Source organism: Aythya marila, assembly GCF_965140915.1.
Source record: "Aythya marila genome assembly, chromosome: 9".
Taxonomy (NCBI): Eukaryota; Metazoa; Chordata; class Aves; order Anseriformes; family Anatidae; genus Aythya; species Aythya marila.
Genome location: NC_139050.1, coordinates 22,920,316 through 22,944,587, shown reverse-complemented (window position 1 = coordinate 22,944,587; position 24,272 = coordinate 22,920,316). Strand labels below are relative to the sequence as shown.

General features: G+C 33.4%; 1 long non-coding RNA gene across 1 annotated transcript in view; it reads left to right on the top strand.

Moving 5' to 3' along the window:
* Window positions 1-5,416, top strand: part of LOC309881331 — a 32,334-nt gene extending 26,918 nt beyond the window's left edge. The window contains exon 4 of the long non-coding RNA XR_014318115.1: window positions 1,312-5,416. This is a non-coding gene — a long non-coding RNA (uncharacterized lncRNA). The remainder of the gene's footprint in view (window positions 1-1,311) is intronic.
* The last annotated feature ends 18,856 nt before the right edge of the window (window positions 5,417-24,272 follow it).

Here is a 24,272-nt window from a genome sequence, read left to right as displayed (position 1 = left end):
AGATCATAGACTGCCTGAATTACAGAAAAGTTTTACTGTGTTCCCCCAAACTCTACTGTTTTTTTAGAAAAACAAAACAAAACTAAATAACACACACACACAAATGTGGTTATTAATAAAATAATCTAAAACACAGTGGGTTTGAAGTGCTCTATTTTAGGTCTTGATTCAGCAAAGTTTTTAAATCCATGGGTATCTTTTAAGTGAATAATGCACTGTGCTTCATGTGTTTTGTACAATTGTATAAGCAATGGATTGAAATGGAAAAATCAGAGTTATAATATGATAAATAAAATAAATTCATTGATGTAAAGTAAGAGAATAAACAATTATTTTTCTAAGTAGGAACTGATGAAGACATGCATTCAAATGAATAAATTTTCAAGAAAATTGTTGTACATAAAATGAGTGGAGGATGGAATACTGCCAAAATTTCTGAGATAAACAGGATGGTAGAAACTGAAATGCTTAAAGGCAATGCATGTTTTTCAAACTTTTATTTACCAGTTTGTCTTTAAACAAACAAACAAAAAAAAAGCTACATGCTTGCTTTAGAAATTACAAACACACATTATAAGCCATGATGGCATGTTTGTATACGAAATTCATTGTAATACTGTGTGAGATGCTGAAGCTTTACAAAGTGACAGCAGAAGAGCAAAGTTCTTGTATTTCAAAATTGGATTCCATGGAAATTAATTGAATTTGTAGAGTGAGGATTTAGAAGTCCAAGTAATGCATTTTATTAGCACAATTGTTGCACACTGTGGATTTAAAGTACCACTCATGTTAACAATCTACAGCGTGCTTGTGACTGTTCTGTGGTGTGGAAGGCTCTGACTCAGTTAAGAGTCAAGGATCTGGAATGCTTGACTTGCTTCCAATATAGTCAATTCAGCTGCCTATTAAAGATCCTTAAAAGGAATTTTACCTGTACCATGAAGATCTGGAACCAGGAACTTAGAAATGAAATTCTAAATATATGCTACCCTCAAAATTCAAGTAGCCTTAGATCTTTGTGCTTTAGTTCTCAAGTCTTACTTTCTCCTGAGCAAAAGTATCCACAAAAGTTTTATTTATATTCATTTTATTTTAAATTAAATTTATTAAATTTAAATTTATTCAATTTATGTAATTCTCCAAATTTCTAAGTGTGTTTTTTGCTTCTTTATTTTATTTTATTTTATTTTATTTTATTTTATTTTATTTTATTTTATTTTATTTTATTTTATTTTATTTTATTTTTTAATTGTTCAGAAACTCAGCAAAGGGAAAAAATGGGTCACTGGTACTTTCTGTTTCTTTGCACAGATCTGCCTGTGTGACTACATCATTTTAACTTGACAGGAGTCTGTCTGGAAAAGAAATGATAAAAAACTTCTGGGCTAATGCTGTGCTATAACACCACAACAATGAAAAACAAGGAAGCAAGCAAAAGCAAAACAGAAAATGCCTATGAAAATGGGATCTTTCAGTGGAACTGGAGGGTAAACTGTATTAAGCTACATATACATGTATGGCAGGTTTAAAACTAGATACCACACAAATGCTTCATAAACCATTGCTCCATGCAAATTAACAAAATAAATAGCAGCATAAATGGTGATAATTACATTACTTTCAATACTCCTCTTTCTGCAGCCGTATAGAATACTCAACCTACGCTCAAATACCGAATAAATAAATCAAAGCAAAGTGAATCTAATAGGTCTATTAAAAGCGTACTGCTAATGCATCTTTGTATAACTTAGAACAGCAGTACCACTTCTACAGAAATAAAGATAAATATAATGTGTCCTAACAAATAGCAATAAGTGATTTTAACAGGTACTTAGAAAGAGAATATTTGTTTAGATCAATATCCAATTACAGGTCTGGGTATTCAGAGTCTACTCTTTGGTTTCTCTTCAAATTACGAAAGCAAAAGCTATTAGCAAATCTTATTAGTTTCATGCTGGTCTCTTGAGATTTTTTTTCCACCTGACTACTTTGTGTCCCTTAAAAGATAATTCTAAACACAGTGTGATATTGATTGTTTCAAGGCACTAATGTGAACTGATCAGTTAACATTACACAGTGAAAAAAATTTTACTGTACACATAGTCAAAATTAGGACTAAGATCTGTTAACATCAGAGGTTAATAATTTCTACTTTACTAAAAAAAATAACACATAATCAGTAACTCAGGAAGAGAATGAGGCCTACTTACATTTGTAATCATACATACCCTAGGTAACATTACAGTGAATTCCATGCAGAAACATCTGAAATATACAAACTTCAAAGACTACCTCTGCAGGTATATTATTTTGAGGGAAGAAGGGAAGAAGATTACATTTTCTGTCTTATTCTCTGTTTTCCTCTTATAAATGGCTAATATCAATGGAAGATCATACATGCTGATTCCTTTCATGTATTGAATCATATGAGAATTGAGACTAGAATTAGATTCATTTACCGAAACAGGTAACTATAACCCTTCTTAAAGACTGCACATATTATTTAATGGAAAGGTACCATAAGTTGCAATGTTGAAAGAAAATGAGATTTTCCCTCTCCAGCATTCCAAGGACCTGTGATCTTGGAAGATCTTGGGATCTACCCTGTCTTCCCTGTCACAAGGTGAGCCTTTAAGGCACAGCTTCTTTATTTTCTATCCTCCAAGCTTGTTATGCACAAGAACAAGTCCTCTTAGGATTCAACGTTCTACCCATAGTTAGTTTGAACATTTCAATCAAGGTATTTGAAACTAAGTACCACAACTAATTCCTCCTTTTCATTCTGTTTTTTCTATTGTGCGGAGATAAGAGATGGACCATGGCTGGCTGATTCCCCCAGAGGGCTGAAAGGCTTATATGTCTCTCCTGCCTTCCCTCAGCTAATTAATGTCAATTGACATAAGTGGCCTAGTGACGTCTGCTAATTAGACTATCACTTTTACAGTTTAACTAGAGCATTGTGACAGCATGAACATAGTTTGGTGAAGAATCTAAGAATACTGTAAAAGAAATGTTAAAAATTCTAGTTTTCTCCATGATATATATATTATGCGCTTATATGTATATGTATATTGTGTATACACACACACATAACACAAAACCGTTTCTAGTTTAAAAGTAAAGGACAGAATTATTTCATTTCACAATCATTCATTTTCAAAATTTCAACACATCATCATGTTTCTCTAGTAACAAGAGTTTCATTGAATACTATGAACAGTACATCATTTATTTTCATAACTCTTCCTGATTGTCAGCCCCTTGATATCAGACAATGTGTTCACTATAGCAACAATATTACATAGTCATGCAAACTCTGTAGTAGTAAAAACTAAACTAAACTAAACTAAACTAAAATAAAATAAAATAAATATTAAGAATTCAAGAATTTGTTAACAGCAAGAACTAGAAGATAGAGAATTATTACAGAGATAAAGAATTAATGGCCTTATAAAAACATCAGAGAAAGATTGCCTTAATTTCCTTAAATAGTCCCAATACTGTTTGTCTGCTAGTACAGCATATATGCTTTTGAAAAATTAACATTTGAAATTTTCTTAATTTAAACATAATATAATTTAAAGGTTTCTTTAGCTGTGTGTATTTCAAAGCCTACCAAAGCAACAAGAAAACCCTCACTGACTCTAAAAGGTATGGGATCAAATACTTATTTTATAGATAATAGGAGAATAACAAAGCTTTCACTATCAAAACCATTCTTCTCACTTCAGTAACATACTACATACTAGTGTAAAAACAACTGGCGATAGTCTTCAGGAGATGGTCTTATCTGTACATCAGCAACTTTCACTCTGACAAAAATGAGCGAAGAAAAGAATTCTTTCCAACAGTTGTCACTGTTCACACTTGAAGAATGTTTATTACAAAGAAATGTGAAGTGTGTTAGTGAAGGGAAATAGCTAATGTGACATTAAAGCAAAACTAGCACAATGACCCACTTTTGTTGTTCTGCTGAATGAGGCTGCATTTTGTCTTGCCTTGAGAAACAGTGAATATCATTACTTACAGTACCAAAGCTATTATGCGCTTACCTTCAGTGATGGATCAAAGCATTGAGGTAATCCAGGGCCAACAGCATTTAGCTGTAGTGACAGCTGTGCACAATGAATACAGAGTAAGAAAAGAGTATAAAATATTGTTGGGAGTGCAGTGAAAGACATTGAAATTTTCACCAACATTAAACGCGAAGAAGGAAGCTTCACACCAGTAGGAGCCCCACCTGATTCCCTAGTGACTTCTAAGTCTTACTGTCCTGACTTTTACCACTGAGGAGAGTAAATGAAGAGGATAAATTGCTTAGGTGATCCAAGTGAACAAAATGGCTGACGTGTCAGATGAGTTACTCTTCTAATTTGCTGTGTTTTGAGAAACTGATGAGGAAAAAATTAGCTTCTTTTTGAAAACAGACTCCTTTGACTATTCACTTGGACATGCATCATTAATAGGTAGCTATCATAATTCCTTAAAAGGTACCCTCCCAACATTCCTACCTCTAAGGATTTTTAGGATCAGGAAATTCAGACAACCTTGTTCCTGAAGCTTAGACTACCTTGAGCCACTCACAGCCATGAACTTGATTTTTGCTAGAGAAAAAAGTTTGTAAAGTGAGGGGAGAAGTGGATAAGGTTATAAAAGAATAAGTTTTGTGATAAGTGCAGAGTTCCTGACACTGTGTTTTGTGGACACTGAGGTATTTGTTATTCAGTAACCTTTAGTGCACTTTCTAGTGTGAAGGACATAAAATATCAACCAATGCAACTGGTTTTCTGGATCTCGTATGACTGCATCTGTCAAAAAGGCTAACTTACTGATTAATGGACTCCAAAGATATTCTGTGAAATTTTGTTCAACATATTGATCATTTTCTGACATTTCCAACTGCATAAAAGTGCTTCCCCACTCCCCATTTACATCTTCGATACACTTCTGGCCTGTGTAACACTAGAATGTATCTACTACATTGAGATATACACTATATATAAGTAAATACAGAGAATGAAAGTGGGATCTCCAATTATTTCAGGAATTAAAATATGTTTTAACTACTGTTGTACCAGCAGATGCAAGGCTAATTTCTGTATCATTCAGTATGCTTGCAGCAAAAGCAACTAGGGACTTCAGTTCTCATAGAAATGGCAGAGTGACTCAGAGATGTGATGCCTATATTAGAACGGATATATATGTAGAAAATTGAGTCCTTTTTCATTATTTTCATAAATTCAAAATCATTCTCTAAAATCACTGTGCTACATACCTGTTCAAACGTAAATAATTGCATACTCCTGATTAAATTAGAGTACTTTACATTAGAAAGCAAATGTGTATTCTCATTTTCAATTTCAATTTCAAATTTCAATTTCAATTTCAAACCCTATTAAATTAAATTAAAGACTGGTTAAAAAAAAAAAAAAAAAGATTTGGATAAAGATTTGGATATATTGTCTATGCAAATTAGTTAAAAAATAAAAAACTTTTTTTTACTTTTAAAAACTATTCTTTGGTGTCTGAAAATTTCTAAAAAATCTAGCAATTGTTCAAACTTACTTACAGAACTAATCAACAATATGAATTATATTTAACTGTAGATAAGAAATGGAAGCTGACATCTGAAAAGAAATCTAGTCTATTCATTATTTTCTTCCAAGTCTGCTTGTTTATATACCTACATATATAAAATACAGAGTTAGCTGCAAGTATACAGTATACCTAAAACCTCCAGAACCTGGCCCCATTCTTTTTGCACCCTTCCTTGTCTCCAGATTGAACAGTCCAAGCTCTCAACCTCTCCTCATAGGAGAGGCGCTCCAACCCCTTCATCATCTTGGTAGCCCTCTTTTGGACTCTATCCAGTACACCAGAAAGAAAGATTTTTTTTCCTGCTCATGTTAGCACTGAATTATGGCAGTTGACCCTCCAAAAGTGAACTCTGTCAGTGAATGATTGCCAAGACTAATGATATTAGACAACAATCACCAGATAAACGCGTGGTAAGCAAAGATAAGCAATGTCAGCTGGAAATGGCGACACAATGAGAGGCAAACAATAATGAACAATGTCAAACAGAGATTGCCAAAAAGATTAGGATGAGCAATGTCCCATCTTTCAGTCAACTTAAGTAAATGAAGATAAATGACAGTAGACACTGATTAGTGAGCAAGTGGAGAAAACATGGGTAGGAACAGGTAGAAATAAAAAATCAGTTAAGGAAAATGAATAAATAAAAAGAAAATTTCAAGTTTTTTTTTATACATAACATGCAATTTATTCTCTCCTGCAGCGTGACTATGCACTACAGTATAGTTTTCTTCATATATTTGTTCTGTAATTCCCAGACTATACAACCTAATATGGCATACATTCTTGTAGATGATTTTCAGTTTCACCCAAGTGGCCTTTGCTTTCATGATATTTTGTTCTCTGAAGACTTGTAATTCCAGTTCATTAACAAGAGTGAAAATTTTGTGGTGCCCTTATGGATTTGGTAGGTTATCTTCCAACAAAAGTTACATTATGGGAGTTATTACTCCCATATCTTTTCAGGATCTAGCAGTGGACAATATTTAGAAATAGTGTCCATAAAAACTAAGAACTGCAGCTATTAGAGTAATGACTGTGGAATATGAGTGGCAGATCTTATCTGGACTGTTTTGCATATGACAGATTACAAACCAACAATTCATAAAACACATGCTTGCTTTAATATACACTAACTTGTTCACTCTTGCACATGGAAGCTTTGAGAAGCCATTTTATGTTCAATAGCATAACTATAACAATAGCAAAGTATAACATATCAGTGTCAGGGTGTTTAAGATGATCTTCAGGAAACAACAAATTTTGCAATCACAAATTCAATAACTGGTTGTCAACTGGAAATTACAGTTCAGAAGTAGCAAGCCTTGTGCTAACTGAATAGCTCCTCTGACCTGATTCCTGAGGAAGCAGTGCAACAAAGTACAAAGCATGCAAAGTTCTAGATACTTCAATATAAATTACATGTTTAGTGCACCAAGAACAGCAGCGGTAGCAATAAGCAACACGGAAAGCGAAGCTAAGCTAAGCTTTCTACATAGACACAGGCCTGCGGTAGTGTGACACAGAGCTCTAATATCCTTAAAACAGCAGTCACAATCAATTTCACCAAGAAAACATTGAAAAAATTTAAAAAAGGAGATAAAAGCAAGAGAAATAACAGCCGACTGTTGGCTGTCACAGAGAAGGGACCAAAGTGTATCTCTCTCTGATCTTAACTTCACTTACACTGCTATTGAGAGACGTTGAGGGGAAAGAAGTCATTTAAGTAATTCTTTCACTCAAGAATGATGCATTACTGATGCATTATTACAAGCACCAGGAATAACGTAAAGTATTCAAATATTTTGTACCTGTACTTATCTGTTCTTCTTAATGGTGTTGATCTTTATAAATTAAATTAGCAAGTGGAGATAGTAAAGGATAGCATACAGAATGTCTGACAGTTTGAGAAGTGCTGAGAAACCAGTACCTACTTTTCACCTGGAAAAATAAAAACGTGCTTGAAAATATTCAGAAATAACTCAAAAGCATTCTTCCACAGCTGTGATCCCATGACAGTTTTTGTTCTTGTATTTTGTTGTGCTAATGAGTTTGCAGTGGATGAAAAATCATTTATACATCCTTCAGGTAGCAGATTCTATAGAGCCATAATTATACTAAAGTTATCATAAATGGCTGAAAGCAACATTTTAGCAAATAATTATTTAAATGAGAAATAAAAACTATATAACAATTCGGTATGGGTAATTGAATCAAAATTTTAAAAGTGGGTGGTGGGGTTCAATGAAATTGAGGACTTGATTCTTCTCAGATATTTAAACCAGAGACATCTACATCTAAACCAGCCATTCTAGCTTTGCATCATAGTCAGTAAAGGAAAATAAGCATGTCTGAGGGTAATTAATTTCACAGTGATGAGCCCTCTCTGTCAGTTTACAAAAGGAGCTCATGATGACCAGTTTAAATGTATTTACCTAACTTTTAAATGTCTAGTGAGATGAAATTTCAGTAAGGCTTTAATCACCCAAGTATGGCAATTCTCAGCTTAACCTTTACAAAAACCTTAGTAAGATGAAACCACACAGTAATTTAATGCTCACATTTTCAACAGTTTGAACATGGAGTTCACAGTGCCTGGTCAGCTGAGCAGAGCCTACCTATAACTGCTGGCAGACAGCTCCATAGAGTGTCAAATAATATTCATAGTGAGAAGTTTATAAAAAGCATATATACCAAGTTAAATCTCACTTCCATGAATGGACAGCTAGCAATATTCCTTAAAATTCATCATTCATTCAATCTAACTTTTGTAATACAGTGGTAGTTTGAGGCATTTGTTTAAAAAACAAACAAAACAAAACAAAACAAAAAAGAAAAACAACACTAGCTTCAATGCTTACCACCCTATAAACAGAGGGACTTTCAGAATTTAGCCTTGATGATGTGAAATAGAGCTGGATTGAAATTAGCTTTTTAGGGGGGTTCCCCAAAACCTTCTAATTTCATAAATGAGTATTTGGGATTGAACCTCCTGCCATGTTGATATATATTTGGCTGTTAATTGGCAAAAACAAATTTTCAACTTCACAGGATGATACCAGTCTTACTCTGTCCCATAATCAAGCCCTATCCCACCCCTGCCTCAGGTTTATAATCCATCCTTAGCGTTATAACCACAAAAAAATAAAAAGAGATCAGCTATCCAGAATGTGCTGTTAAATCCCTTACCCACATCTTAAGAAAAAGATTTTGAAGAATAAGTCATAAATTCCCTTAATTCCAATGCAGTGTAAATCATTCATGTTTACATATATTTCTTTGAGCATATTTCAGACTAAGTGGCCTTCCCTCTTCTTCTGCTTCTTTACACAGTATTTGTGGGTAGTCACTTAAGAATGCTTCAATAAATCTTGCTGAAATACTTATGAATCTCTCTTTTCCTCTTAATTATTTATGGTGCAGGCCTCTCTTTACTGAGATGTTAGATATCTGAGGCAAGCAGACATCTGTGAATCCACTCTACAAATGGGATCTTTTATTTTTTTTCTCATGACTTTTTCCCCTATGTGTACAAAAAATGGGGTAAAAATGTTAGTATGAATTTAGTATGAAGCAGATGTTCAGTTGCTGTAAGACATCCCTATTTCACTAAATTGAAAGATTCTATGGCAATTTAAATTAGCAAAGAATCTTCCTCTCGTGAAAGCTACACTTCTTCATTAGATCAAAATCATCAGATGATACAATACTATCACAGTTTGAGTCAAACAAATTTTGAAGCAGCTTATTACTCTTCTATTTGTCTTAGTGGCTGTCCTTAACAGGTGCCATATGGCTACTGCAACTTGATCTTTTCTCTTGTGCTACTAAGCTGAGGTAATTCCTTAACCAGAACTTCAGCTACATTATGTACATATAGAGACAGATTCTAATGGCTGCAAATCAGCTCACCTCAAAGTTTGAAGACAGATCTTTAGCTGTACTTTCAATGAAATGCATACATCAGATACAGATATAATGCTGCATTATAAATGTAATGCCTATTCTTCTGATGGTTGGAATAAAATAAGCTAGCTTCTTTCTGCTGTATATTGAAAAAGAAAATCAGTATGAAATTTTATCATCTATTTCTTCACAGCCTCTAACAAACTGAAACATATTTCAGTGGTGTGCTACTATAACTGCATGTAAAAGCATTAATGATGGGAGGAATGAAAAATGGCTTTTAGAAATAAGGAACTTTAAAAAATCATTTATAGTATAGCAACTATAATTGGTAAAAGTTCACAAACTTACTTTACAGAAGCATGCTGAAAAGCTTAAAAGCTTAAAGCTTGCTAAAGCAATATTTTCCAAAGCAACATTGCAGCTCATTCTGGAAGATTCTTTAATTAATTTGAATGGTGAAGCACCGAGAAAATAAAAACAAAAAACATGTTATGCAACATTTAGTTCCACTGAGCCATACAGCAGCATAATTTTTACCAGTTTCTCTATGTTCCCATTGTGTTTAATTCTGTTACTTGTTTTAGACTGCAGATGTCTCCGTCTTTTCCCCACAGCTAAGACTGTTCTCTATTATACTGTAATGGCTACAATATGAACTCCCAGATCTGAGACAATTCACTTGTTATGGGAGGTTAACAAATATTTTTTTCACATTTCTATGGAACATTTACTTTCAAACACATACTATTGACTGAGGTGTTAATTCAAAACAGTCTTTTGAACACATAGTAAGAAAATAAGAAGTGAAATCTAATTTCAGAAAATGTGTAAAACTGTGTAGAGGAAAAATATATTTTTTAGTGAATTTTCTACAGATGTTTTTCAAATTCTTCTCACACACATATGACAGTATTGGACAGAATGGAACCTCATTGCTCTGTCAAAAAAACAAAAACACAACAGCCAAACTTTTAAGATTTGGGGAAATTTACAGAACAGGTCCAGGCTGCATCTGTTCCCACTTGGTGGTTTTAGGCCAGCTTTTATCATAAGAGCATTTAAGTGCACTATACAACTATGATTCTACTTAAACATCCCAGCAAGGATATTTGTTCTTATGCCATCACCATTCTCTGAGACTTCTAGCAAGTTCTGAAACAGCAATAAGAATTATTTTGCTTAGTACCTTTACACTAAATAAATACTGGATGGTTGGGAGAAGTGAGAAGGTTTAGAATCTGCATTCAAACACAATCATGTTCATAAATTTCTCAGCTTTGTCTACTAGTCCCAAGCATTGTTCAACCCTTTGCCAACATACATTACTTAAAATAAATAAATAAATAGATAAATAAATAAGAAAGAGAAAGAGAAAGAGAAAGAGAAAGAAAAAGAAAAAGAAAAAGAAAAAGAAAAAGAAAAAGAAAAAGAAAAAGAAAAAGAAAAAGAAAAAGAAAAAGAAAAAGAAAAAGAAAAAGAAAAAGAAAAAGAAAAAGAAAGATACTATTATACTGAGCAGAGGATGTCATTCTGTCAGACTCATTCTTTCCACTTGGTGCTATTGAGGATAGCTGATTATTCAGAGAGAGCAGAAGAAAGTAAGAAATATTAAGTTATCAACAGCTAATAAAGCACACATACTGTGATGATTAACATGCATTTGGGTGGAGAACTGCTCTTTTTGCCATTAAAATGTATTAATTAAATCACATCTTTCATCAAATTGCACTACAGTTCGTGATCATTTAATTATCTGCATTTTCTTTTCAAGATTGTATCTTGAAAATATACCTTAAATATTAGAGTATTTCACCTTTAAGGGGAAGTTAGTAAAATGGGTTTCTACTAAAGAAAAATCATTTTCTTCTTGCTCACTTAGGTCAAAAGCAAGTTAATGAAAATTCTCAGTTCTTATTTTGGAAAGTTACAGAGGTAGACATAATAATCACAAATTCCTATTGCAGTTTAAGGTTCACAGAATAGTCACACTAGCTTCATTACAGATTCTGTTTGATCTCTTCATACAGTTTAAGCACCTGGAATATTTGCATTTCTGAATTTACTGGTACAACCTTAAAAAGGGTATTCTTACATAGAATAAACTGGATAAGGCTATGACTACAGTTCTATTTGTTTGTTTGATTGTGTTGTTGGTTTTTTTTTTTTTTCTGATTTTGTGTGTTTCTGAATACAAAACCAATTAAATTTATATCTAAAAAGAAAAAAAGCATGGACCTTGAGGCTTATTTTATGACTTCAACATACCTATTAAGGGGTCATCTCTTCTTCAGGTGAATGACATGGAGAGTGTTCTCTTTTTTAAATCCTCTTTGTCCTGTTTGCACTCAGATCTTCAGGATTTGGGGAATTTGACATGTAAGAAAAACAAATGAAAAATTAGTTCAGTGCTTATACATTGTAATGTATAAGTTTGTTTAGGCTCATTCAGATGAAAAGTGATTTTCTACTTTATTAAAGGTCATTTGTTTAGCAGAGATTTGCACTAAAGGAAATCCAAACATCCTGGGAAACTGACACCAAAATGGCGCTTTGTCCAGTTGACATGTAATGTAGTTCTTTAAATAAAATAACTTTGCATATATTGATTTCCATCTTTTATGTATGTGTGAGCATGTTTAGAGCAAAACCAGAGTGCAATGCATGAAAAATACATTGCAATGTGACTTAACCAAAAAATTTCTTAAAATAAAATAAGCAGCAATAATTCTCTTTTTATCTATGAACTTTTTTTCTTAATACACTCAATACACCTTAATGATATTTAGTTTCATATTTGGCTGGAAATCGATCAATGTGTCAGCCACGCTGTGTAAAGCATAAGACATAATAGACAGCTTTTTGAGCTGTGGCAAAAAGAGTTCTGCATGCTAATAAAATATATATTACTGAATAAAAAGAAAAGAGCTAATAAATATAATTCCTATCAACATGATTTATTTTGTTCACATTGTTAAATATTAAAAAAATTTAAATATGAAGCATTCTTCCAAACATTATCCTTCTTACAGCACCACTGGTGCTTGCAACTCTAATTACAATGTTATTCTTTGAAATATCTTTATACTAATAAAGTGTACATATATATATATATACATACTATATATGGAAATATATACATATTTACGGTAATAAAGAAGTGTATATATTTTTACTCTAATCAAAATAAATACCTGCTGGAATGATCAGGCCTTGTGTTTGGTGAGGTACTGACAGATCTGCGGGTCTGAAGCAGTCCACCTCTTCCCATTGAGTTGGAAGGGACTTTAGCTCCCTACATCAGTGGTTTAGAATAACACCTCTGAATCTCCAACATGAAATAAAATAGACTAATGTAGCATAGGAACATTATTATTATTATACTGTATTAGAGGTGGTATGTCAGTAGATATCAAGTTCTCTCTTTGCCTGATTTCTACTTCTTTCATTCAGTTTTGGGGTAACTGCTCTGGTATCTCATGCAGCACTAATAATTTCTTGCTGTATGAAGAACATACATATCCCTACCTAATCTACATTTTTTACATTAATTTAGTCAAACTCCGGGTTTGGAGCTGCCTGAGGTTGTTTTATAAGAATACAGTTTGACATAGATTGACCCTGATAAAACAGAGAAGTTTGTTGTTTTTTTTTTTAATAAAATAAGAAATAAAAAATTTTCATGCTTTGTTTTGCTGAATGCAAATGAACTGAATTAAAAACATATTCTCAAAAAGCTCCATTGAGAGCCACTGTTATTTATCCATTACAGATTAACAAAATTCTATTCTTCCATCTTAGTGACAGATCAAGATGTACTTTTTACATCAGAGAAACAAGATTACATCAAAGAATAAACTCAGAGAGAGATAAACTCAGAGAGATTGCCCAAGGCAATCTATTACATTACCAAAACTCACAGAGCTGCAAGGAAAAATAAAACTGCTGCATAGTTCCACTAAATATGTTAATAAACTTTAAGCCGAGTAAAGATGAGGACATAGATGGGAAAATAACAAATATGTATTTTCTAACTGAAATGTACTAAATCTTTGGCAATGTAAGTAAAATTTTTCTGAGCAGACACCAGCAATATAAAATATATTAGTTCTTAAAGCAGAAGTTTTCTGTTATTTTTTTTTTTTTTCTTTCTTGGATGAAGAGCAGCAAGTTAAAATAATACAAGTTTGGATTAACACAGAACACTGCTGTGGTTTAACCCCCACAGGCAGTTAAGCATCACACAGCTGTTTGCTCACTGTCCCCACTCCACAGTCGAATGGGAGATAGAACTTAGGGGGAAAAAGGTAAAAATCATGGTTTGAGATACAGACAGTTTAATAGGACAAAAAAGGAAGGGAAATGATGATGATGATGAGAATATACAAAGTTTTACACAATGCAATTGCTCACCACCTGCTGACTGATGCCCAGCCAGACCCTGAGCAGTGGCCCCCACCACTGGCCAGCTCCCCATAGTGTTATCGCTGAGCAGGATGCCCTGTGGCATGGGACATCCCTCTGGCCAGTTGAGGTCAGCTGTCCTCGTTCTGTCCCCTCCCATCTTCCAGCTTGCTCACTGCAGGGGAGCATGAAAAGCAGAAAAGACCTTGACTTAGTGTAAGCACTGCTGAATGACAACTAAACCTTTGGTGTGCTATCAGCATTATTTTCAATCTAAACTCAAACCATAGCACCATACCAGTTACTAGGAAGAAAATGACCTCTATGCTAGCCAAAACCAGGACAAGCACAATTCTGGATTTACAGTAAGCTCTAGGTATCATTATAGCTATCATTGCCATTCCTGGTACAACATTCAGCAGTAGAGAAGTAGTATGAGATCATATACAATCTGTTTATAAATTCCTTAACCTGGCTGATAACTATATTACATGAAATGCAGCTCCAGATGGAATTCTTTAGAGGTTTACAATGAATTCCTAACTTTCAAAATCTTCCAGAGCTGTACTGAACCTTTTGACACATAATGGGTCGCAAAACAACACTTCAGTATGAAATCTCATACCTAATTTAATCTTGCTGCTGGATTCTCTGCAACAAGATACTTTGGATTCTCTGTATTTTGCATAATATAAACACCTGCATATACTAGGACTGCAATAATAAGAAGTTAATTACTTTATAAGAGTTGCAGGTTCTTAGTTTGGATTTACTCTGAGAGGCAAAGCCAAGCCTCAGTTGCAGCCTTTCCTTTGAATTGCCACAATGATTAATATCCTTTTCATCTAAAAGTATGCCTCCAAAATGGGACAGGTGGTTTAAAAAATCAGTAAGAACTGCTAATTATCTCTGGCAATGGCACCAAAATGTGGCTACAGGAATGGCTTGTTCCTGAAATCTAAACAGTCACATGCCTAGTTTAGCTATATGAAATGCAGTTTTACTGGTCTTTTTATACTTTTATCTCTGTAGTGGTGTGTTTATATATTTATGTAAGTAGGGATGATTACTGAATGTGAAAGTTCCTCAACATAAATAAACAAAGGAAAAGATGACTCAGTATTTCAAGAAAACCAATCTCTGAATCATAGCTCATTGCTCATGAGAGAGCTTGAGACCCTCTTCTGATGCTGTAGGTCAGTACATCTCAAAAAATACATCACAGTTCAGAATAATGCAAAAGAGGGAAGCAAGGAAAAAAAAAAAAAGTCACTGGATTCCCCAGTGTTGGCACTAGCCCTGAAAGGAAATTTCATAATTTCATAATTTCACCATCTATTACCTCCTCGTGGCATTGCTGATCTGAGTACTATAGACATTGAATTAACCAAAAACTATTAAATTATTAAAGTTTTCTGTTAATATAAGCAAAGCTGCTGTGCCACCTGGCAAATATTTTCATAGGCAAGAGTCTCTTTTGCAGTATTTATCAATATAAAAGACTAATTCAAGTACTCTTGGCAACTTTTGTAGATGCTTACATTAAGGTATTTGAATAGTTGCAATCAGTAATGAGAGAGAGAGACTCCTGTCACTATGGGATACTGGTCTTTTCTCAGTACATAACTACTGTGTTCATTATTTTTCAGCAATACATGTTTCAATTTCAGAAAAAGAGGGATTTTTTTTTCTAGCACGTAGCAAATCATCTAACGCATTTGATTAATATCTCATATATCTCATTTACAGCTCATGAATTGACCATGATCGACTCACGATTGATGATCAGATTTGATTATCTAAATGTATGTTTTCAGTATTTTTTTCACTAAACATTTAGACCACCCGCTTTATGAATCTATTTGTTGAAAGCATTTCATAGCACTCCAGTGTCAAATGACTTTCAAAGTGTTAAAGTTACTGGACAAAAAGTCCACAGGATAGGTTATTTTCTCAGTGGTTAAACACCAGCCCTGAGGAACAGATATCCAGAACAAAGCTGACATTATATATCTGAAATACTTGTTCTGGAAATACATTGTGACAAATACTTCAAAGTGGTTGTTTTACTCTACGCCTTTGCACCTACATAAATACACCATATTTATGAACCCAAAAAGTCATTGATTCAATCAAGTAAATTCATATCAAGACTACAACAGACCTAGATGGGATGCAGACAAGTCTCACCTAATTTTCTTCGTGGTACTCCGGTAGAGACAGAAATGTGGGAATTACAATAATTTTATATATATATATATATATATATATATATATATATGTTGTAAACATTGCTTAGGACTATTCACCATATGTCCCAATCATATATTATTTACCAAAGAAAACAAAAGAAACAAACAAACAAAAAACTTTATAATTTTAAGAATTCAAATCAAATCTTGATTCACATTTCATGCTATAGAAAACCTACTTTCTCAGAATACTGAAGAAAATGTTTTCATGTTTTAGAGAAGCTCAATACTTGATGTCTTGGCTAAATATCTATACCCTATATTAGTCTCCCTCAAATTGTTCTGTTTTCTCAAATTCAAATTAAGGAAAATTATTTTTTTCCACATATCTCCACAGTCTAGATTGTCTTCACAGCTGATATTGATTTAGTTGACACACTGACTGTCTTTTAAGAATTAGTTCATGTATATTTTACATTGACTTCTGTGCAATTTTAAGTGTTAACATCTTTTACAGAGGCCTAAATTATTTAGTCAGCATATTGTGTTTTCTGATAGAAAACAGTAGAAGATTTTTGACACCTTGATTTTTGAAGAACCTAGAAATTTATTTCTTACAGTATTTTCATTAAGTGATAATAGTAGTATGTGAGTTATGAATCGTGATTGTTTTCAACTTTGGTCTCTTTAGAAATCATTCTTCATGTACAACCCAAATAATATTTATTCACAGTAAGACAAATCGTTTTTTGGGGCATAGCTGTAAAGATTACACATAAGAAAAGACAGCAGGTATGCTATTATCAATTATGTGTTTAGAGAGGCTCTCTGCCTGTTGAGCCTCCTTTATAGTAAGAAACTTAATTAAAGTTTTAAATTTTATGACAGAAAGAAAACATATGTTTTCCTTTCCTGGAGATCAAGTTTCTATATGAAAAATATGCCTTACATTAAGCTGACAAGGCAAACTGCAAGCCTTGTTTTGATAGCATACAGTAATTTTCTGTTGTTTGTTTTTTGTTGTTGTTGTTGCTTTTTTGTTGGTTTTTTTTTTTTTTTTTTTTTTTTTTTTTTCCATTTGGCTTCCCCTTCATGCTATCTCCTCCTCAGCTGGCAAAGGTTCTTGACAATGTGGAAATCTCAAGTTTGTCTTTGGTTATATTTGCAAACTTTGTATAGGCTATAGGCACGAGTCAACAACTGCAAAGTATTATTGTGAACTCCCAGGTGGGTGTGTTTGTATAACTGTTAACCCTCTTTTGCTTAGTTTTACATGTATACATGAATACACATAGGCACGTATCCTTTATATCATCAAGAATCAGGTTAGATTGTTCTACCTAAAAGAGTCTCATTTACCAGCAGTCACAGTGGCCACTGGTACCATTTCTACACCCTACTTATTTGCAGATTTCATCAGGACTGCAGGTGCCATTCTACTGTTGAGTTCTACATTACATTTCTATGACTTGCTTGCTACCAACAATGGCTTTGCTGTTATTACTGAGAAGTGCTGAAATAATTTGTCTGATTGATGTTCTGTGGTTGGAAATCAATAGTGATTTATTTTTTTAATTAATATGTCCAAAAGTAAGATATAGACATATTCATAAACTCATTCAGAAGAAAAAAAAAATGTTAAAAAAAAAAAAAAATCAGAACTTTGAAATATCACTTTATTGCTACAATTACAGGACATTCATTGAAGAGTTACCAGAACTCAGTGCCAGTATCATTAATAATGTGACAGAGTTTCATGGATATTAAAAGAAATATGTTTTTTTTTTAATTATCTTTTCTTATATTTTTTTCTTAGTTAAGAGTTATTAGAAAGAAATAGCATTCATCATACACAGTACACAGATTATTTCTCCAAACCAACTGAATGTATGGAAATCCTTATCATGATCAGCGATAAAAACATCTGGGAATTTAACTTACAAACCATGCAGACTGTGCTCACCTAGCAGAGGTACTGAATGCAGTAAAACAGATGTACAGTTTACTTTTTCTTTCCTTTTTTTTTTTTCTTTTCATTTTTTAATATGTAAAATGCTTATTGACTTCCAAATGATACAGAACTACTATAGAGCTAGAATTTCTTTTGGAACAAACTAAAAGCAGAAATGCACTTGTATCTACTGTGCATAAAAGAAAACATGTTTATCACATTAAGGCACTAAGACTAGAGATATGCTTTGTCATTTCTGTACAAACAAATCCACGCATCTGGGAAAAAAAAAAAAAAAAAAAAAAAAAAGCATGCTGTCAGACAAGACACACAGGAGGTCTGTGCAACAACTGTGGTTGATTCTTTTCCATAAGACGACATGGTTCATTACAGTTAGATCATTATCATACCAGAAAACTGAATTCTCTAAGTAAATCAGTGTTAATTATGTCTTAGAATTGCTTACCGAACAGTTCTTCAGTTCCAACCAGTTCTACATTACACTCGAGTGCATTTGTCTGATGAACTTAGTGTTCTAAAATATAAGATTATGCGTGTTCTTTAATGGGTAGGCCCCCAAGTCAACTCCATAATGTCAGACTAAAAGAAAAAGAAAAGCTTATTTTTCTTACTCTGTGGTAAGTCTTAAGTTTTGCAACAAATATGAGTTATTTTGTGAACGAACAGAAGCAAAATTCTCTTGGAGAAGCAAAATTCTCTTGGAGACTATCTGAACATGTAATTTGGATGAAAATTCTTCAATATTGACATTCATACAAGTAGAAACCACTGTAAGTTACTTTTCTGTAAGTTACACCATGGGAGATATCATCTCTTTGTCTCCTCCTACTCAGAAACTTAGAATCAGGCTTATAGGAATCAGACTTATAGTTACTGCTTGTGCAAGAGGCTTGACTATAAAGTTCTTCAGTGATGAATGTTAGGAGGTTTATATTGCCAGCCCACTCAAACTTGTAAGGAAATTTACTCAGGCTTCATGGAAGAACATGCATCCTTCTATTTCTAAACAAACAAGCTTCAGCCTGCACTTTCATGTGGCAACAAGCACAACTCTTTTTAAAAAGCTGAAAGAAAGATAACCATACATTCATTGTTTTGAATATGAAATGACATGAAATAAGACATACTTCCATTACCTACATGATAAGAGCATTTTTGTTTGGGATTCTAGCATTAGTATTGCCTTAAAAACTGAATAAACAGAACAACAGAAAATCCTCCTTGGATAAGGAGGTCCAAGAGAGGTGGTGCCAAACTTTCACATAGAGCAGTTTCATTGCAAAAAGATACTGCAATACTCCAGAAGGGTGTGATGGTTGTGAGGCTGGCCTATAACTACTCCTATCTTCATTTCATGGGCCAACTTGCTTTGTTAGAATAGCCACAGGGTGTCATATTTCGGCTCTCAGCCCACCAAGCATTGCAGCTTCACAGTTTCTACAGTACTTTGCTAGCTACCCAGAATTTAACTTTTAATTCTTCAGAAACAGATTTTGCCCAGAGAGTACTTTCTTACCAAAAAAAAAAAAAAAAAAAATGGCACTTCTATTAAAAGAAACTTATAGTTTTGTACCACCTGTAGACAGTCTTTGCCTAGATTTGGGCTAGCTCCAAAAACAGATGTGAAGACAGACTCTAAAGCTGTTTGTCCCCATAGTAACAATCTTAGTAACGCATTTCTATCAGAAAGATGGGATTCATCTCAAGAAATGGTCAGAATCCAAAAGTTAAGCACCTGGCTAGCCTTAGATTGCTATTTAGCCAATGGCAGAAGACAGACCACTCCAGTGGGCAAGTCTTCTCTCTCTAGCTCTAGCAGGAACAAACTTGACTAGGCTTGTTTACTTGACTACACACTTAAATTTTAAGTGTCTAAAACTAGATTAATTTTATCCCATTCTAAATTAAGGCTTTACATAAAAGGACTGAGCCCATACTGAAAACAAATTGCATGACATTACTGCCAAAAAATTTACCACTAGCAGGAATACAATTTCAAGTTTTTATGGCCTCATCTGTATAAGCATTTTTACAGTCTCTTCTATAAAATTGACTAGAAGTGCTCCATAAATATTAATTGATTAACCTCCCCTGCATCCACATATGGTAGGTATTTATTTTTATATTGTGTAGCTAGAGAAACCATTGTAATAAAGCTAAGCTCTATGCACAAGTCCAGCTAGCAATTCAGTCATAGAACAAGAAATAAATAATTCTGGACACATTTTAGTAGGCTAGGTACCTCAAAGAGAAGTTATCTGTTCAACCATATGTAGCCTATGGCATCAGAGTAATGTGATTTCCAATGAATTTCCAATGATTTTTCCTTGCCACAACATTGCTCTTCAAAACCAAGCTTCTCTAAAAAACTACACACCCACAATGCACACAGTGTATTTTTTGTTGCTGGCTTCCACAGCTGAAAAGCATTCCTGCAGATGTTGGCAGTGGTAGGGCATTTTCCCTACTGTACTGCACAACCACTGTCTGCATGCTATTTTTAACAAGCCAAAGGCACTAAATGCCCTTACACCTACGAGTTGATACAGGTGTGCTACCCACAAATGCAGTATACATTTCAGGAGGCAGTGAATTTACAGTATGTTATAGAATAGACATTAGCTTCTTTATAAAGAAACTTGGGTAACTTATTGGGGTTTTCTGTCTGTTTGTTTTTCCTGCTAATCCCACAGCTGTCTCCTAGACATACATGTCCATTTTTACGAGCCTGACTGTGTAAAGGTACTTTAAAGTAAGTCTCAACATCTCACACCACGCAGACTTAGGAACACATATTCTTTTTTTTTTTTTTTAACCTTTGCACATGATTCTGATATTGCATGACTGGTGGGTTGATTCTTTTCAGATTTATTTTTTTTTTTTTAAGAGGAAAAACATCTATCCTTGATATATAAGCATACATGGAAATTTGTAATACTGCTTGTGAAGAATATTGTTCCTTTAGCTTAGTGGACCCATTACATGCTTTCATTTTAGCAAAGCAGAAAGAACGTGCTGTGTCAGAATTATCCTTAGTAGCTGCAGCTATCTGATGAGCAAATGTAATACATACATGTACTACCTGACCCATCTATCCAAGAGAAGTACAGCCTAAGTAATTTATAGCTCATTGTTGCTCCTTTCTAGGGTGAGTTTAGAAATTTCCAAAATATAGAAAATTGCAAGAAAAAGTGTTCAAATTTAGTCCATATGGATGGGTAGAATAAACAGATTATTCTTATAAAGGAAAAATACCATCATAGTATAAATACTAAATCTATATTGTAATAAAATGCTACAATTGCAACCTAACTCTAAAAGCTGAATGAAATAAAATAGAGCTTTTTCTATAGCATTTTTCCATAGTGAACACAAAGTGCTTTACAAAGATCTCAAGTATCATCATCCAACTAACTAAATACAGATTCAGAGTAGAAAAGTGCATCTCAATTTCATGCTGCTTCCATTTAGAGTATTTGTCAGCTTCATTAGATCATGGGTACTACAGATAAACACAGGAGAAAGAGGAAAACGATCCACCTAATATGTACTTGCAGTCTGGCTGCACTTATGTAGCATTTTAAGCAAACTAAAAAACACTCTTGCATAACAAAAAAACGTCCAAGATTTCTGAGAAATTCTAATATAGAGAATAACAAGTTTCTAACATGAAATAAAGGGGTCATTACATCAATTATTACGGTAAAGATGAGAGAACTTACTGTTTTGTTATTAAAAATTGTAGGCTTCTGAAATGAGTGAAGATTGCATTCCTGGTATGTATGACAGGCTGATTCAAATATTTAGCATATATTTAATAAATATTTAAATGTTTTAATATATATATATTTAACAAATATTTCAACATTTTCTTATTAAAAATCCAAGCAAATGGTTTCTTAAGGATTGACTTTATACTATAAAAATGTCACTTGATGAATTCAAAACATGATCGTTTCTGTAATAATAAAAAAGTCATAAAAACATACAAATTTTGGCTATGAAAATTAAAAGCTAGAAGATCCTCTCTGATAATTACCTTCCTGAGTGTTCACAGATGAAACTTAAAATTTTTAATAAGGAAAAGATGGTGAAAGACGTTTCTGTCAAGATCTTTTATGTACAAATGTTTGACTTTGAGTGGATTTGCTGTTTCAATAAAGGACACATGTGCTCTGCTATTTTAAAAGTCCCAAGTTTTCATATATTCAGATGTCAAGTCTGTAAGAATCAGAATGATATACAGACAATGGAAAAAAAGCTGCAAAAAGCTATCCTATTCTCCCTGGTACGGATGGTGTCTAGCAAATCCCCTCTAGTTTTAAAATCTATGAAAAATCAAGATGCTAATCTAGACATCAGACAGACTCTTAAATCTTCTTTAACTCATTTGCATTGCATAGCTTTAAAGATACAGTTACTAGCAAAATAAGTGTTCTCTTTTTTCAGAATTTTCATATTCATTTACAAAACTGGAAACGAATTTAAATGCAATAAATTAAAAAAATAAATAATGAAACAAAAGAGTATGGACAGCCTCTTACATTATTAAGCTGGCATTGGAATTTCCATCTGGGAAAAAGTTAAGCCTGGTCTTCTCATTGAAACATTGGGTCAAGCTTGGAGGAGTCCTGATGAAAGCTTCAAGCTGCTGCTGCTACCTTCCTTTGCAAGACAAATACATGACGTGATTGAACCACTCTCTCAGTAACAAGCAGCTCCTGACCCATTCAACCACTGAAGTGGAGCAACCCAATGTTCTGGCCTCATTATTCCTATAAGTATGAAAATATATAATGTTGAGCTTTGGATATTTTTTAATTTAAAATATCAGTTTGATGTCTAGTCTTCATTAAAAACTTCATATTATTGTTATTATTCTTAAAGAAACACTTTCTGTATGTGACATGATTAACTTTCTCTTCTTTATAAGTAGAAGTAACTGCTGCAGGCACTGCTTTTATCATTTTGTTATTACACTGCAGAAAGGGACAGTAGGCCTGATTAAGTCGAGTTAATGCTAACAGCCACTGTCATGTTAATAAGCATTCATTTTTGTTTATTTTAAGATCCTAGGCACATTTTACATAGAATCACAAAACACAAGGAAAGAAGGCACTCAGAGATCATACGGTCCCTCCCCATGCCCAAAGGAAGGACCAGCTCTAACTTCATCTGTCAGAGCAGACATTTGTCTGGCCTTCGTTAAAGACCTTCAGTGCTGGTGATTCTATAACCACCCTAAGCAGTCTGTTACAGAATCGTACTGTCTTTTTTCTCCAATGTCTAATCCAAATCTTCCTGGCTGCAGCTTAAGCCCATTACATCCATTACAATTTTTAATAATTGACCTTTTTCTAATCCCACAAATGATCTGAAAATTAGATTGAGACCTCACATTTGATGGAAAGATTATTCTTTGTCAAGTATAGTGTCAGCATTGCAGTATATTACTGACTGACATTTTTTATTCTGAAATGCCATTATTTTAATGGTAACAACAATGGTCTGACCATTAGCAAAAGCTTCATTTCTGAAGGAAAGTATATAATTTATTCCACAGTGCATTTTTCAAGAAATAAGCTTCAAAATAATTCACTTTCCCAAGTTGTCTAACATTTCTAAAGTCTGCATTTTTCCTTATACAAGGATAAATTCTGGTTTTATGACTAAAATAATGACGATAAAAAAGGCAATTATAGGCTGTATAGTTAAACTCTCACTGAACAAGGTTAGAATTTTGCTATCTATTCATTTCTCTTCTAGGAGAATATAAGAGATAACTGAGTACAAAAGGCAGGTGTTTAACAGAAGGTAGACAAAATGCAGCCAGAAAAAAATAGGGTAATCTTTTACTACTTATCTAAGAAATCAGGTGATTATACAAGGCTTGAATTTTGATCACTCTTTTTAAAGAGTGATTAAGCTTTAATCCAAGGCAGGCACATATGGATTAGAAAAATTATAATGCATATTAGTGTGATCTCCTGTCAAGATGCTATGATAAGTGGCACAAACAGGTAGCCCACTTTGAAAAATTATATATATCTAGTCTAAAAGACTGTGCAAAATACACTTTCTAGTAACTGCCTTAAAAAAAAATAAATGCATTTTTGCACGTATATATATAACAATCTTGATTCATTGATTCATGCTCCTTCCCATTTATTAAAATTAAAGTGTTTGTAATGTTAACCAATAGT